The sequence below is a fragment of the Drosophila biarmipes genome, unplaced genomic scaffold, assembly GCF_025231255.1.
Source record: "Drosophila biarmipes strain raj3 unplaced genomic scaffold, RU_DBia_V1.1 ptg000019l, whole genome shotgun sequence".
Classification (NCBI taxonomy): Eukaryota; Metazoa; Arthropoda; class Insecta; order Diptera; family Drosophilidae; genus Drosophila; species Drosophila biarmipes.
In genome coordinates this window covers 4,963,612-4,978,676 of record NW_026114537.1, presented here as the reverse complement: position 1 = coordinate 4,978,676, position 15,065 = coordinate 4,963,612, and the positions used below count along the sequence as shown (strand labels likewise).

Sequence of the window (15,065 nt, the reverse complement as noted above, 5' to 3'; positions counted from 1 at the left end):
TTAGTAGAGCTGTCACCTCGTTGAAATAAAAAAGATTTTAACAGCTGATAACTTAACAGTGGTGCAGTCAAATCAATTTCAAACCACTTTTGAAAAATTGGATTTTGTCAAAAAAGAAAAGTAAAATTTCCCTTAGTGCATTGTACCAATTCATCATGTTGCCTTTTGGACTCTGTAACGCAACGCAAAGTTTGTGCTTTGTCTATTTTGCCGGCCTGCTGATAGTAACCCCAGATTGTAAATTCCATATGCCTATTTTAAAAGAAGTGGGGGAATTTTTCAAGGCAGCAGGATTTACAATCTGGTTGCAAAAATCACATTTCAGCCTTAAAGAAGTGCGCTACCTAGATTTCTTGATTGGCGGAGAGGAATTAAGAAAAAAAGTAGAAGCTAGTCAAAGCTAAGTCCCCCTAATTTGTGGGAAGTTCTAAGTCTGTTGGGAACAGCGGGGTGGTACCGATGGTTAATTTGCAATTTAGTATAGACGCCCCTTATACCCTGAAAAAGTGGCAAATTCAACCTGATGCCCGAGGCTCAACAAGCTTTAGAAATCTTGAAAACTGCGCTCATGACGATACTTACCCGGATAAATCACGGCGTTTTTATATACACTGACACTGAAGTTGGAGCTGTGTTATTCCAGTTGGATGATCACGGAAACGAATGACCCATTGAATACTTTTCAAAGACGCTAAGCAAATGTCAAAATATTTATAGCGCCACCACGCCAGCTTAAATTGACTTATATTCCAAAAGGGTTTGAATAGGCGGCTCGCTGTTTGCTTATTGCAGTTTCAGATTTATGACTTTGCTATTGAACAAAGGAGTGGCTTGGAAAATTTAGTGGCTGACGCTCTGTCCAGGATGATGGGGTCAATCAACTTTGAACCTTTGCTGTGGTTCGAGAGTACAGAATTCGAGTCAGCAAGTACTCTTAGCTTAGAAAGTATTAGCTCATTGATAACGTTTCTAAGATCTAGTTCTGGACGGGAATTACGTGTTTTGGTGGCCCAAGCGGGATGACGGCAAACCAGAACTCGAGGATTTTTCCTGGAAACTATGGATACCGGATAGTTTTACAGCTAACAAAGAGATAAAGCAAGCGCAATGCCCGAAAAACAGAGCCCATGATGGAATGGCGAAAACCTTAATCTGGTTGCGTCGGAAAATAATATCAGAAGTCCGAGCTTGTGTGTGCTTAGATAATGCTCTAAGCCTTTGCGTAGACCATTTCAAAAACTCTTTACCTTGTCTGTAGAAACGTTGTCCCGCTTTATAAAAAGGGGAGTAAATTGAATGCATGTAATTACAGAGGTATTTCAATGTTTTCAGCTGTACCAAAGCTCTTTGAGAACATTATTACGCCCCATGAGCAGCAGTTGTAGATCACTTATCTTCTCTTGCCAACACGGATTTATAAAACGTAGATCAACGACAACCAACGTTTTGGAATTTACTTCATTTGTGATAAGTGGTTTTAGAAACAATCGTCAGACTTATGGAATTTACACTGATTTCAGTTAGGCGTTTGATTCTGTAAATCACCTGATTATAGTCCGGAAATTGGACATCTTAGGGTTTCCAGGACTAAAAGAGTTATTTTTAAAAACTCATTTTCCACAAGGAAGTCATCTTGGCCCGCTCCTGTTTACATTTTTTATAAATGATTCCTTTAGTCTCAACGAAGACAGATGTACTTATGAACGCAGCTGACGTTAAGTTGTGTCTGCAATATAATGATTGAGTCTGTGCAAAAAACCTTCTTAATATTTGCCTTATGGGAACTTAACTGGAATACAAGCCTAATACTACCATCCTAATCCAATAGACTACTTCTTATTAACCATCAATAGCTAACCGTAGAACTATGCCTTGTATTACGTTCATTAGAAATTTTATTTATTATAATGTGGAGAGTCCCGAGTAACTGGGTCGTCTGCTTTTTAATGTGCCAAATAGATTCACTAGCAACTGTTTTCCGCTAGTATTAAATTATTGTATTTCGAATTATGCAATGCATGAACCTTTTAGATTACTTTGCAATGCTTATAATAGACTATATTACCTAATATCTACTACAGACTCACTGCCTATCCTTAAATCAATAATACTATCCTACTTAGATACTAATTAGTTTTACTTTTTGTATCTTGCCTATGCGTATTTTGACACGTATTTTTAATTGCCTTTGATTTGTCCGCGTTTTCGTTTACTTTCCCTTAACGGTGAATGGCTCCCCGCGTAACAAGCACTGCTTGGTGTCGTAAGGGCCACTTGTTTGTACTGACCATGGAGCATCAACGTCCAATGAAAAAAAATTACAAATATATCTTATAGCTGCCATATAATTGTTTTTTTTTTTAACAATTATATTTATTAAGTAGATTAGATTTTTTAGGAGATTAGTAGTGTTAACGTAATAATACTAAATATAATAAATTTAAAATTGTCTCGAAATTGGATAGTAATATATTAAAGTAAAATTAATTTTTACATTCTCGCCAAGTTGTACATTTTTGTTTTATATTTTTAAAAGTAAAAAACATTTGTTTTAAACAGTTTTAATACAAATTTAATTAATAATTTAAAATATAGGAAATCATTAAAACCTAAAAAGTAGTTCGTTCCACAAATTTGCAAGGTAAATATAAAGTTAATTAAACACATTTTATTTTTTTAAATACAACACACGCACCTCCTATGAAACTTCATGCTCTTCGGATTCGAGTTCAATATTACATGAGAAATCAAAAAGATTCTCAAGTTCAGCCGAACTATTATCCTCCTTCAATGTGTAATCATTACTATTTGTAGAACTAGATAACAATTCTATGACATCAGTAGGAAGACACATTCCCTTTTGTCTTTGAGTTCGACTCTCTAAGTTTACTGTCGAAATTATAGGATCCGATGCATCCATAGCTCGTTGATAAACATATGTAAAATTAAGACACTCTTCTCCAAAATATCCAACTGGAAGAACAGTGTTCTGAATTATATCGCTTGAGTGAAACAGAATTTTATGAACTGTAGCTGTCATAGGCAACTAAGGATATTTTTGTATAATTATGTCACTAGTTTTATGACAGAAAATTTGAAACATTCGCCACATATAGGTACATGGCAAGAAAAATAATAAGTTTCTTATTGATACCGTGATCTCTGAGAATAAATTCGGATCAGCAAATGCACGTCGAGCAGTGTTGCCATTTTTTGTACTACCAAGTCCGCCAACTTTGGGGTTATCAACTCAAAGTAAGCGCATTTCGCAGAACAGATTTTGCATATTTTTTTCTCGTTTAGAAACCAGTTTTCTTTATCATTGGGATCTGATATTCTCCACTTTTTAAGACAGCATTTATAGCCTGCGTGCAACACAAATTTAAATAGGAGTATCCAAGAGTGCAGGGTACTTAAACAGTATTCCAAATTACTAATAAAAGGTAAAAACTTTTTGCATTTGAAATTATTGTTGTTAAAAAAGTCCAGAGGAATTGCTGGACACGCTTTTGCTGACCTAGTGTCAGTCAGGGCGTTTACCCTCTAATACCCAAATGTACCTCAAGGCACTTATTATATAGTTTTTATTATCTAAAAAAACGAGACACTTTTAAATGTTTTGAATTATATTTGTTAGTTTACAATAAACATGTGAGCTTAAAAGTGGAAGCTTTGAAAGCTTTCTGGAGCTTTAAAACTGGACTTTTTCCGTGTTATTTACATGCATCATGCAATCGCGCCCAAAAATTGCTATATGATTCATATTGTGTTTCTGTAATAAAAGTGAAATAAATTCAAAATCAGCCAACAAAAAAATGATTGTTGTTGAAGTTTAGATATTATATTATCCAAATCATGTTGTATACAAATAGTGCGTTGCAGCGGTGAAATTGTGATAAATGCTTATTTACCTTTGTTCGATTTACAGGTAAACTACGATTAGTACACACTTCTTGAGGTCATATTTGAAATTAAAAGCTACCACTTACCCCAAAAAATATTATCCAACTTATTTTTTTTTAATATAATACTACAATTGGGGCTTAGAGTGTTAAGAACTTTGCCCTCGAGCACTGTGAGATAAAACAGGAACTTGGCTAAATGAACTTTCCTTTATCCGATATAACTTTACAAGTTTTCAGAAACTTTATCTGGGGCTTGATGTTGGCATCTTCAGTAATGATGTGATCTCAAGACTCTTTTATAAACTTCAACTTTAGGGGTCGGCAAAATCTGATCAATTGGGCCGTACTGTTATTCAATAAAATGTTGCCCGAAGCATCTACAAATCTTAATGACGTTACTGTTTGTGCCCAACCGAAGTAGGCACTTCTAGTTCACGCCGTGGGACAGGGGGGTTATAGTGAGCGCCTGGTTGCTGGCACGGGGACGCTTTTATGGCAGGACGATCGCGTCACTACGTTGAACGGAGAGGCGATGCTGGCACTGCATTGAGGTTTGAGCTACCGGAGGTTAGCTGCTAGTGGAGATGTGTTACGAGGCCTATTCCCAAAAGTAGGAAGTAGAACCGCGGAGTTATGAGTGTGTTAATAACTGATTTATTCATAAGTTGGTACTTGCTTATATACTAGGTCAGTGATTTTCGATGATGGTAGCAGTTAGCGTAGTTGGCTGACACTGCAACAATGTGCTGACCGCTTTGGACGGTCAAAATGCTGGAGGCCGCATCGGAATGTTCCGCATTGGAATGATTCTGATAGTAGTTTGACTGAACTATGCTTCTGCCAAAACATATAATTAGATCTGTAATCAGAAACTTGGTATCTTGCCACTGCACTATGGTCCAGAACCCGTTTTTTTTGGCATAAAGTCGATTTTTTTATGTCAATATATCGTTGTTTTCTTGTTTTTATCTTAAAGTAAATTCTTCATACATTATAAAAATGTTAATCAAAAGCTTTAAATGTTCCACCAAAGCTTATTGTGAGCTTTTAAAAGTGCGATTGCGATCAGCTGATTTCCGAATAGAAATTCTCGCCGAAATATTTACTTGCTTTGAGTGGTGTCACACGGTTTAATTTAGTCCGAAATATTAAGCTAAAATATGGAAAATAATCTTCAAGGTATGCACTATTTAATGTATATTGTTATTTTATGTGTAGTTCTACGTATTTAGTGTTGTGTAATGTCCAATTTATGTGTATGTTTTTAGAAAACTAACATGCGTTCTCCGTGTTTCGTGGAATATAACTAATGAGCTGCTCCATGCTGACAGCAACTAATTGGTCCAGAATGTACTTGTGAGTGTTGTCTTTAGCCACAAACCAAAAACTCATCTCCTTTCGTCCCCCTTTTTTCGCATTTTGGTAATTTATAGGCACGTTTGAGTTTACTCACAACGAACTTTTTGAAATATGGCGCAGCGGCAATCGCAAAAATCAATGTGTATCTGATTGGATATACACAAAAATTAATAAAAACGCTTTGGAATCCAATACGATAAAGGAAATAGACAAAAAAATTAGTAATTTTAATAGTTATATTCATAAACGGCTTCCCAAATACAACTACATGCTTGAACGGTTCATGTCTAATCATACTGTATGGTTGGAATCAAAAATATCAATTACTATTGATGAATCCTGCAAAACACCACAGCAGATGGGACGCAGTGCACTGCATAACGCTAACAATGACGTCTTCTTGTAAAATAAGAAGACGATGAGCGATGATACTTCAGCTTTTATATCAGACACTGCAATTACCAACAGGCCGACATTGCTGTTTTTGTTCAGCCACCTTTTTGTAGGCTATTTATTCGTAAGGCCTTGATCCAAAATCAGAGCCAAGGCATCGCTGGAAGAATTTACTTTTGGCGTTTTTTTTGGTTCAGTTAATGATTTTAGTCAGGAGACGTTTCCGACTCCATTAAGAATATATCAGTATCACTAGGCTAGTCAATCTAGCAAAGTCCGTCTGTCTTTTTGTCCGTCCATCTATCTATTCGTACGTTTCTACGTAAACTAGTCTCTTAGTTTTAAGGCTATCGGGCTAAAACTTCTCCTTAAGTCGGAACCAGCCGGATCGGACAACTATATCTTATAGCTTCCATAGGAATTATAGGGAAAAAAATTAAAAATAGTTCTGAATTTTGTATTGAATTTTATGAAAATAAGACAACTATGTCATATAGCTGCCACACGAATGATTGGAAAATTGGTGGGAAAATAATATGAAATATTTTTTCTTTGTGTTTTTTTAACATATAACCTTTAACGCTTGAAATAACATTTTTAATTAGTTCTGAATTTCAAATTAAATTTTATCAAATTCGGACGACTATATCATGAAGCTGGGGGGAAAATAAAATGAAAAAATTATTTCATTGGTGCTTTTTAACATATAACCTCCTACGCTTGGAAATACCCAATTTAAATAAGTTATGAATTTTGAAGTTAATTTTATCAAAATCGGGCGACTACATCATATCACAGTTACAAGCTATAACAAGGTACAAGTTACAAGTTACAAGGTACAAGGTACAAGTTACAAGGTACAAGTTACAAGGTACAAGTTACAAGTTGTTAAACAACAAAATCTAAATATAACAAAGAAGAACGCTATAGTCGAGTGCCTCGACATAGCAAAGCTATGTTTTAGGGTGCCACCTAACGGCAACTTCAGTAGATGCTATGTGGGCGGCAGACAGATTTAAGCGTTTTAGCAATTTGTGGGCGTGGCAGTTGTAATTTCATTTAGTGGCAAAGAAATAAATTTACAGATCAAATAAAAGCATGAATTTTGACATTGACATTCATAGCATGAACATAGTAATAGTAACTAATAGTAAAGTATATTGTTTGTATATTCCTATTTATACCCGTTACTCGTACAGTAAAAGGGTATACTATATTCGCCGAAAAGTATGTAACCGGCAGAAGCGTTTTCGACCCCATAAAATATATTTATTCTTGATCAGTATCAGAAGACGAGTCGATAAGCTGCGCAGTGCTAGTTTGTTTCAGCATGTTGCAAAGCCCACTCTAACGCCCACAATTCGCAAAAGACTGCACCGCCTGCAGCATTAATGCTAGAAACAACATTTTAACTGAAATGTATTGGTCTCGTCAATACCTATCGTTTGAGATCAGTCCAGTTTGTTTATCGAAATACAGAGCACCATTCATGAGTGTTCGCTTGCTCTTGAACATTCTCAAGTTTCCACTACTTTTTGGGACTGTCTGATCGTACTTCTTTGCCCTTTCAAGTTTCCAAATGTCACACTCATCATTAACTAACAAAATCGATATTTCCTTATAAAAAGACATACATATACACTTTTTGAAAGAAAGGTATTGCATATTGGAAGCAATTGAAGATGTCATACCAAATTCTTTTTTTTCCTTATATTTCCAGGACTACTACAATTACATTTTGTTTTTAAGTTGCTCCAGTACACACAACTGTTATACATACAAGACACAACATAAAAATTTTTTCTACAGAGACAATTCTACTAATCACAGCAACTCAACTAACGATGCTACATACAGTCCACTTCAGTCCATTTTGCCTACAATTACCGGGGCACTGCTATTTGGGAGAGAAAATTCCAGCCCATGCCCTGATAGACTTAGGTTCAGTGCCCACCTTTATCTCGCAAATGAGTCAACTCATCTCAAAGTTTTGAGAGGTAGAGGATCTGCCAGGTCAATTTGAGAATCCGACTGTTCTGTGAACAAAATTTCGTCTAAACTTTCTTTCTACTTTCTAAAAAAGGACCGAAATAATCTAGGGCACTCAAGGTATTTAGCTCTCTCACAATTCTAATTCTAAGGAATAAGACTCCATTAAAAAATATTTATGACTTATTATTTGTTTGTTATTAAAGAATATATACTTTTTGGCCATATGAAGCAGATTCTCTCAAACACGGAAAATACCTTTTTCTTTTTACCTCTACACTGCAAAGGTACGAGTAGTTTTTTCTCTAAAGAATATAAAAGAAAGAAAGAGTATAAAAGACATTCTTTAGTCGTATTCAATGCACACATTTTAAAAACGTATCTCCAGATCAAAGGGACTCCCTCACATACTCAATTTCAAAGAAATTTGTTTCGTAATGATGAGAGGGATATAATAGACTGTCACGTTGGGAGTAAATTGCAGATATCTGATGAAGCCAAATAACAATAATCTCGAGGCTCTAATATTATTTGCAAATATATGTATGTCGATGATGTTCTTGCAGGAGCAAGAAATATGAAAGTGTAAACCATTTTACCTACTTTTGTTTTCAAAACTTGAAGTCTTGTCCCATATTGCTAAACTCTAGATTCAGCCGGTTTGCTTTTGGGATAATTTTTTCACGCAGAAAAGCTTTTAAGGTTTCTTTTGTGATGCTTCCCATAAGGCATATGGTGCGGAAATATATATAATTAATTTAATTAATTAATATTAAATTACCATGTAGAGAGGATTAATGATTTATGTGTAGCAGCGAAAGCGTTAATAATGTCAAATTGCAATAGTTCTGATAAATGTAAAATTGTTCTTTGTTTTACTAAAACATTACATTTATTTTTCTTCTTAAATTTTTGACTTTATTCTATTTTATACAAATTCGCTGATTTAATAAACATAAGAACACCGCCAGCGGCGGTTCGCCTATTATCGACTGTAAAATTAAAAACAATGAAGTTTTAATTATATGGGCAACACATTTTTGCGTGGCTTGCTGGCTCACAGCTCTAGCTCTTATAGTTTTCGCTATCTCAGCGTTCATACGAAAAGAGAGACAGACAAACAGACAGAAAGACACATGGACAGAGGGACATGGCTAGATCGACTCTGCTAATGATCCTGATGAAGAATATATACTGAATATGCTTGTATCATTGTTGGGAGTACCATTGGTACACAATGCTAGCAGTGTGCTAAAATGTACTTAAACAAATACAAAAGTCCCGGCCGTTAAACTCAAGAGGCCAACCGAAATATGAGCGCGTCTCAGAGCCCAACTTATGGTTAGTGCTAGAGTCAGCATATTTCCATATACAATGCATGCGTACACAACTTTTCTCTCGCTCTCGTTGCTATCAGCCAAATACTTTTGTAAAAAGAAAGGAAGTTAACTTCGGCAAGCCGAAGTTTGTATACCCTTGCAGTTATAAGAATTCATCAACTTTAGTAATACGATGTGAAATTTTTAAGGATTGTTGCTGACTTTATTGAAATTCAGAACTAATTAAAAGATGTTATTTCTAAGCTTAGGAGGTGATATGTTAAAAAAAACACTAAAGATATAATTTGTTTTATACTATCTTTATACTATCTTCCCATTCCATTCGTCCCTATGGCAGCTATATGATATAGTCGTCCGATTTTGATAATATCGAATGATCGAATGATCGGAGCTTTAAGATACAGTTGTCCGATCCGGCTGGTTCCCACTTATATACAACTGAAAAAAAATAGAATATTTTTTGGTAAGGTCCAGCCCGATAGCTTTAAAACTGAGAGACTAGTTCGCGTAGAAACGAACGGACAGACGGACGGATACCTTCTGCAAGGGTATACAAAGTAAGACAAATTTATTTTAACACATGCCTTTATAGTTTTTAGAAGCGATGGCTTAGGATTCAGAGGGTCCGAACATAAGGTGTAAAAGGGCGATAACAAATATAAACAAGGAAGAACGCTTAGTCGAGTCCCTCGACCCGTTACTCAGCTATATAAGCAGCAAAGCGATATTTTAGGGCGCTACCTAATTCAGTAGATGTTATGTGTGGGCGTTAGAATGGGCGAGTTACATTTTTTGGTTTTATCATAAAAACTTTAGGCGCTACACATTTTTTGCGATTCGCGGGCGTTAGAGTGAGCATGGCACCCCGCTGAAACAACTTGCGCTGCGAAGGAAGCCGAGGAAGCTGCATAATTAGTTTGACTGTTCTAGCTCTTATAGTTTTCGATATCTCAGCGTTCATACGGGTAGACAGACATGGCTAGATCGACTCGGCTAGTGATCCTGATCCCGGATATTTAATCTTTTTGGGGTCAGAAACGCTTCCCTCTAAGTATTACATACTTTTCGACGAATCTTGTATACCCTTTTACTCTACCATTAACGGGTATAAAAACAAATTAACGAAACAGTAAAATAGGCTTGCTAACAATTATTTATTTTAACAAAAAACCTGAATAATACAATTTAAATAAAATTAAGTAAACAGTAAATAAATATGTATGTATTTTAATATATTTTTTTTTATTGGTAAAAATCCATTGGAATAATTCTTAATTTCACAATTGATTTTACATGGGCCTCTTTTTTGATTTATTTTATAAGAAAGTAATTTGAATTTCACAAGTGATTTTGCATACGAGTGAAATTCGGAGTAACTTCAAAAAATGTTTATTTGAATTTTCAAATGTGAAAAAGCGGACATCCCAAGTGTCTTTTGTTCTTCACTCGTTCAAACTGACATGTCAGCGTCATTCACAAGGTGATTCACAAGTGAAACCTTATTTTTGGAACTGAAGACTAAGATCTTCTCATTCCTTAATTTAATGCCAGTGTTCACGACAAAAGGTCGTTTAATATCTGGAGGTGTGTATCGCAGCAGTTAAACCAGATGTCCATCGCCCTCGCTCGTACCGCATTCCACTCTTCCTCTCTCTCTCCATCTCTGCTCTAAGTCTCCTCTAAGGCTTAAGGAGTTCATATCTGCAAGTATACAACTAAACAACCACGCACGTCGAGCAACAATCCGAAAGTACCCCCGGGTCTTTCGAACCTTGTTTTCCAGGGCTTTTCTACATTTACAGCGATTAAGCCAATGCAACCCAAAATTTTTTCTCTCCCGGAACTTTTTCGGATTTTTCCCCAGCATCAGCGGTGGCTCGATCCGCTTCTGAAAAGTTCCACTTATATTTATTATTTGGCGGTCATACAGCCAGTTTTCGAACCCTATTTCGCCTAATTTTGTATGATGAAACTAATTCCGACAATATTCCAGTTTCTCTTGCCGACAAGAGTACATTGATAACAATTCCAGTGAGATACAAACGATATTCCAGTGTTACTATTCAGCCCATATATTCCTGAAATATATTTATTCCCTTGCAGAGGGTATAATGATTTCAGTCAGAAGTTTCCAGCGTAGTGAAGGGAAGCTTTAAAAGCTCCCATAGGAATATTCGGAAAAAATTCAAAAAAATTATATACTTGGTGTTGTCAAACATATAACCTTTTACGCTAGAAAATAACATTTTTTAAAGAGTTATAAATTTTGAATTACATTTTATGAAAAGAGGACGACTATGTCATATAGCTGTCATAGAAACGATCGGAAAGTTGGTAGGAAAATAATATGAAACAAATTATAGCTTCGGAGTTTTTCGGCATAAAATCTGTTATACCATTTTTTTTTTGGGAATATCATATTTTATATTCTTAAGACTTCCGAATTAAATTTAATAAAAATCGGACGGCTCTAACATAGGTCAGAGATATAATAAAATATTTTTTTAATATCACTGAAGCTAGCAACAATTCAATGTAACATGGTGTTACTACCGTTGATTATTTCTTATAACTGCAAAGACATACAAACTTCGTCTTGCCGAACTAAACTTTCTTTTTTGTATATGAAATTTAGGAAAAAAATTAAAGGAAAAGTATTTGAACATATTTCCTGGAACCATACCTGACCCCTCCCGAACTTCTTTGAGTAAAGGGTATCTAATAGTCGGAGAAATCGACTATAGCGTTTTTCTCGCTTTTAATTTTATTGTGTATAACCCAGCCACAGAAAAAAATCCCGATTCTTTTCCCTCAGCAATTGCAATCTCTTATGTTACTGTGTTGCATCTGCGTGTTTATATATAATGTAGTATGCTTGTATCATTTTGCCGAGTACCCACTGTACCAATACCAACATTGTGTTACAATATGCTTAAATAAATATAAAAGTCTCGCCCGCTAAACTCGTGCGACCAAGCGAAATACAAATTATTTTCCGTCATAACACCTTTTGCGGGAGTTCGAGTTTAGTTTCCTATAATATTTATTAGCGCAAGCACTTCAACGAGAAGCAATTCAAAGCGATCATTTGGCGAGCACTTAAATTTCCTGTAGGTTACAATATTAGTTTCGGTTTTCTAACTTAGGTTCAGAATTCTTACTTTAAGTCCGCCGGTATATTTCAACTGAATTCTTTCCTATTAGACTCGATAGATAAAACTACGAGCTTCGTGGCTGGTCTCACGTCCATCTGCGCTGAGCTTCACGTTCAAGATACGGCTTTTAGGCCAGCGGGATCTGGGGTTGCCGTGGTCGCAGACGTAGACAATGTCACCTGTTTCTAGCGGTTTGCTATCGTGACACCATTTTCCAGCCTCGTTATCACCGGCAGGTATTCCAGCAGCCACCGCTTCCAGAACATATCCGCAAGCTGATGCGATGCCATCCAGCTCCTTTTGCGCAGCATTCCTTCTATAGTCAGTTCCGTAGCCGGATTACTTCCACTTGAACTCCCGAGTAGGAAAGTATTAGGTGTGAGGACCTCCTCATTCTCGTCTTTTACAAGGATGTAGGTGAGCGGCTGCTAGCTCACTATAATTTCTAATTGGCCCCGCAAAGCAACCCGAGCTCTTGAAGCCGTAAGACACCGTTACTGTCGAGGTAATTCCAGCTCGTCTGTACATCTGACCTTAGGGTTCTTTCTGGCATTAAAAGATCCTCTTGGGTAGTCGAGTCCTCAACTTGTTAGACTCCATATACCTTTCGCCATACTCCGCAGCAGTCTAGTCCAAGAAGAGAATCTCAACGGGTTGATAAGCTGTGCATGACTCGTTTCGTAGATAACACACGGTTGCGAATCCACTTTGGCCGGCATCTACAAAGGTGAGCATACCCACCTGGTGCCCCGGCAGCTGTTTAGGCCTGGGGATGCATAAATACTCGATATTGGCAATGTGAATGTGTGTTTTCATTTGATCCATTCTCCTTCCAGTATAGGGTCGTCCCACTGACAACCAGACCGCCAAATCTCCTGAAACATGGTTTTGATGTACATCACGAAGAATGAAATGAGTCTAAGCGGATCGTATATGGACATCATCATGCTTAGAAACTCCCGCATAGTGGGACGGCGTTTTCCTTGCAGCCCTTCCCCTCGTGGCGATACGCGATACCTGATCATATCTTCCTTTTTATCCCACCACATGCCAAGAACCTTCTCTGTACACTTGTCAGCGCTTTCATCCAGTTGTACCATCGCACCGTTCTCTTGTCCTAGTGCCTCCAGGACTGTGGAGTTGGAAACCCAGTTGCGTATCTGAAATCCCGGTTGATAATGAATATGGTGCACGGTTCTGGCCAAGTTTATTGCCTCTTCTTCTGTATCAACACTATCCAGCATGTCGTCTACATAGTCATTCTCAAGAATGCACTTCACAGCTCTTGGATTTAGGTTCTTCACAAATTGGGCGCAGCTTGGGGAGCAACTTGCTCCGAAGGTCATTAATGGCATAACGTAGTTCTCCAGCTTTTGTGTTTCCGGGTCTATGAATATGAAGCGTTGATACATTTGATCTTCTGCGCATATTATCACCTGGTGAAACTCGCCGATGGCCACTCGCCTTTCTCGGTACTTGCGTAGTATGACACCAGAGGGGCGAGTTGAGCTGGCCCCTTTAGCAGCAGAGAGTTAAGAGAAATTCCTTCGCTTTTTACGGCTGCGTCCTACATAATGGTAAGCTTTCCCGGCTTATTAACGTTGACTACGTGGAATATTGGCAGATACCAATAAGGACTTTCAACTGCTTCTATTGGTGAAATTGGTTTTGCATATCCTTTCCGAACGTACTCGTCTAGTTGTCGTCGCACCTCGCCACCCAGGTCTGGTTGACGCAACAGCTTCTGGTTAAGTCAATGTGCTCGCTTGAGGGCGGTGGGCAGACTATCGGGTAGATCACTATCCTTTTGCCTCCTCAGCAGGCTGGTCTCAAACTATCCTTCGATGCGCGTTGTATTTGCCTCCAATTGCCGGATGGCCAGAAGATCGTCATCAGACTGGGATTTACACTCTGTTCCGTAGCCCACTAGCTGTTCCTACCACAGATGTTGTTTTCCCTTGTGCAGAGGGCGCGTCCAAGACCGCAATGGTTAAGGTAGATCAGCAGTCTCTGTTGGGCCCCGGCGTAGCCTTCCTGTGGTAAGTGTCTTATGTGCTTGCACTTATTCTTCAGATGGTTGACATTTAACGTTTGCGCCGGGAGACGAAGTGCTTTGACAGAATGAACATCTCTCAAATTGTATACCTTGGTCATGCCGGCACTCGAAATTTGAAGATCCACTCTAACGGACTCGTCTTCATAGCGACACTGCATACAGAGTGGCTGTCGTTGTCCCTTCACTCCTAGGGCCACCAATAGGGGCTCATCGATCAGGGTGAGAAAAGATCCGTCGTCTAAAAAGGCGTGTGTGCTAACTTGATTTTCATTGGAATAAAGCGTCACTGGCACGACGCGAAACAGCACAGCAGCGGCTGCGTCTTGGCGATGAGCATTACAGTTTTGCACCTCCATAACAAAGTTCACTAGGTTTTCCAACCTGTTTTCCCTCACCGCTGCGGACCTCGACAGAAGCTCCATTCGTGTCTGCAATAGTTGCTGCCTCAATATTAGAATGCGGTCGTCTTCTTCTAACAACCTGAACTCCTCGCATAGGGGCAGTGCTTCCCTGATCGTTGTAGGGGCTCCATCCGCTCCTAGCTCGTCCGGGTCTCACCCTGCAAGGGTTGTGCTGTATTCCTTTGAAGGAACCGTTTCTTCGAACTTTCCTGATCTGAGCGTCATGTGATTCTGCTCGTGGGCATCAGCCTCGCACGCTGCGAGGATCCAACCTACTCCGTCTACCCTTCCACGGCGCAACAGGGGTGGCACATGCTTTCACATTCGCTGCCATTGCAGACAAGTGTGACATCCTTGTTCGCTATGTGACATAGGAAACATTTAAAAGCATGGCTTTCCTCGTCGCTGGGTTCTGTAGATTGATCCATGACGTAGCACGCCTCAGATCACCGCTCTAGGGAAATTTC

At 38.1% G+C, this 15,065-nt stretch overlaps 1 protein-coding gene and 1 long non-coding RNA gene across 5 annotated transcripts in view; one reads left to right on the top strand and one right to left on the bottom strand.

Moving 5' to 3' along the window:
* LOC108021868 (G-protein coupled receptor 15) overlaps positions 1–15,065 on the top strand; it is a 231,391-nt gene that overhangs the window by 201,259 nt on the left and 15,067 nt on the right. The gene's annotated exons all lie outside the window — the stretch shown is intronic.
* Positions 3,652–15,065, bottom strand: part of LOC127012078 (uncharacterized) — a 29,257-nt gene continuing 17,843 nt past the window's right edge. The window contains exon 3 of the long non-coding RNA XR_007765548.1: positions 3,652–3,772. This is a non-coding gene — a long non-coding RNA (uncharacterized LOC127012078). The remainder of the gene's footprint in view (positions 3,773–15,065) is intronic.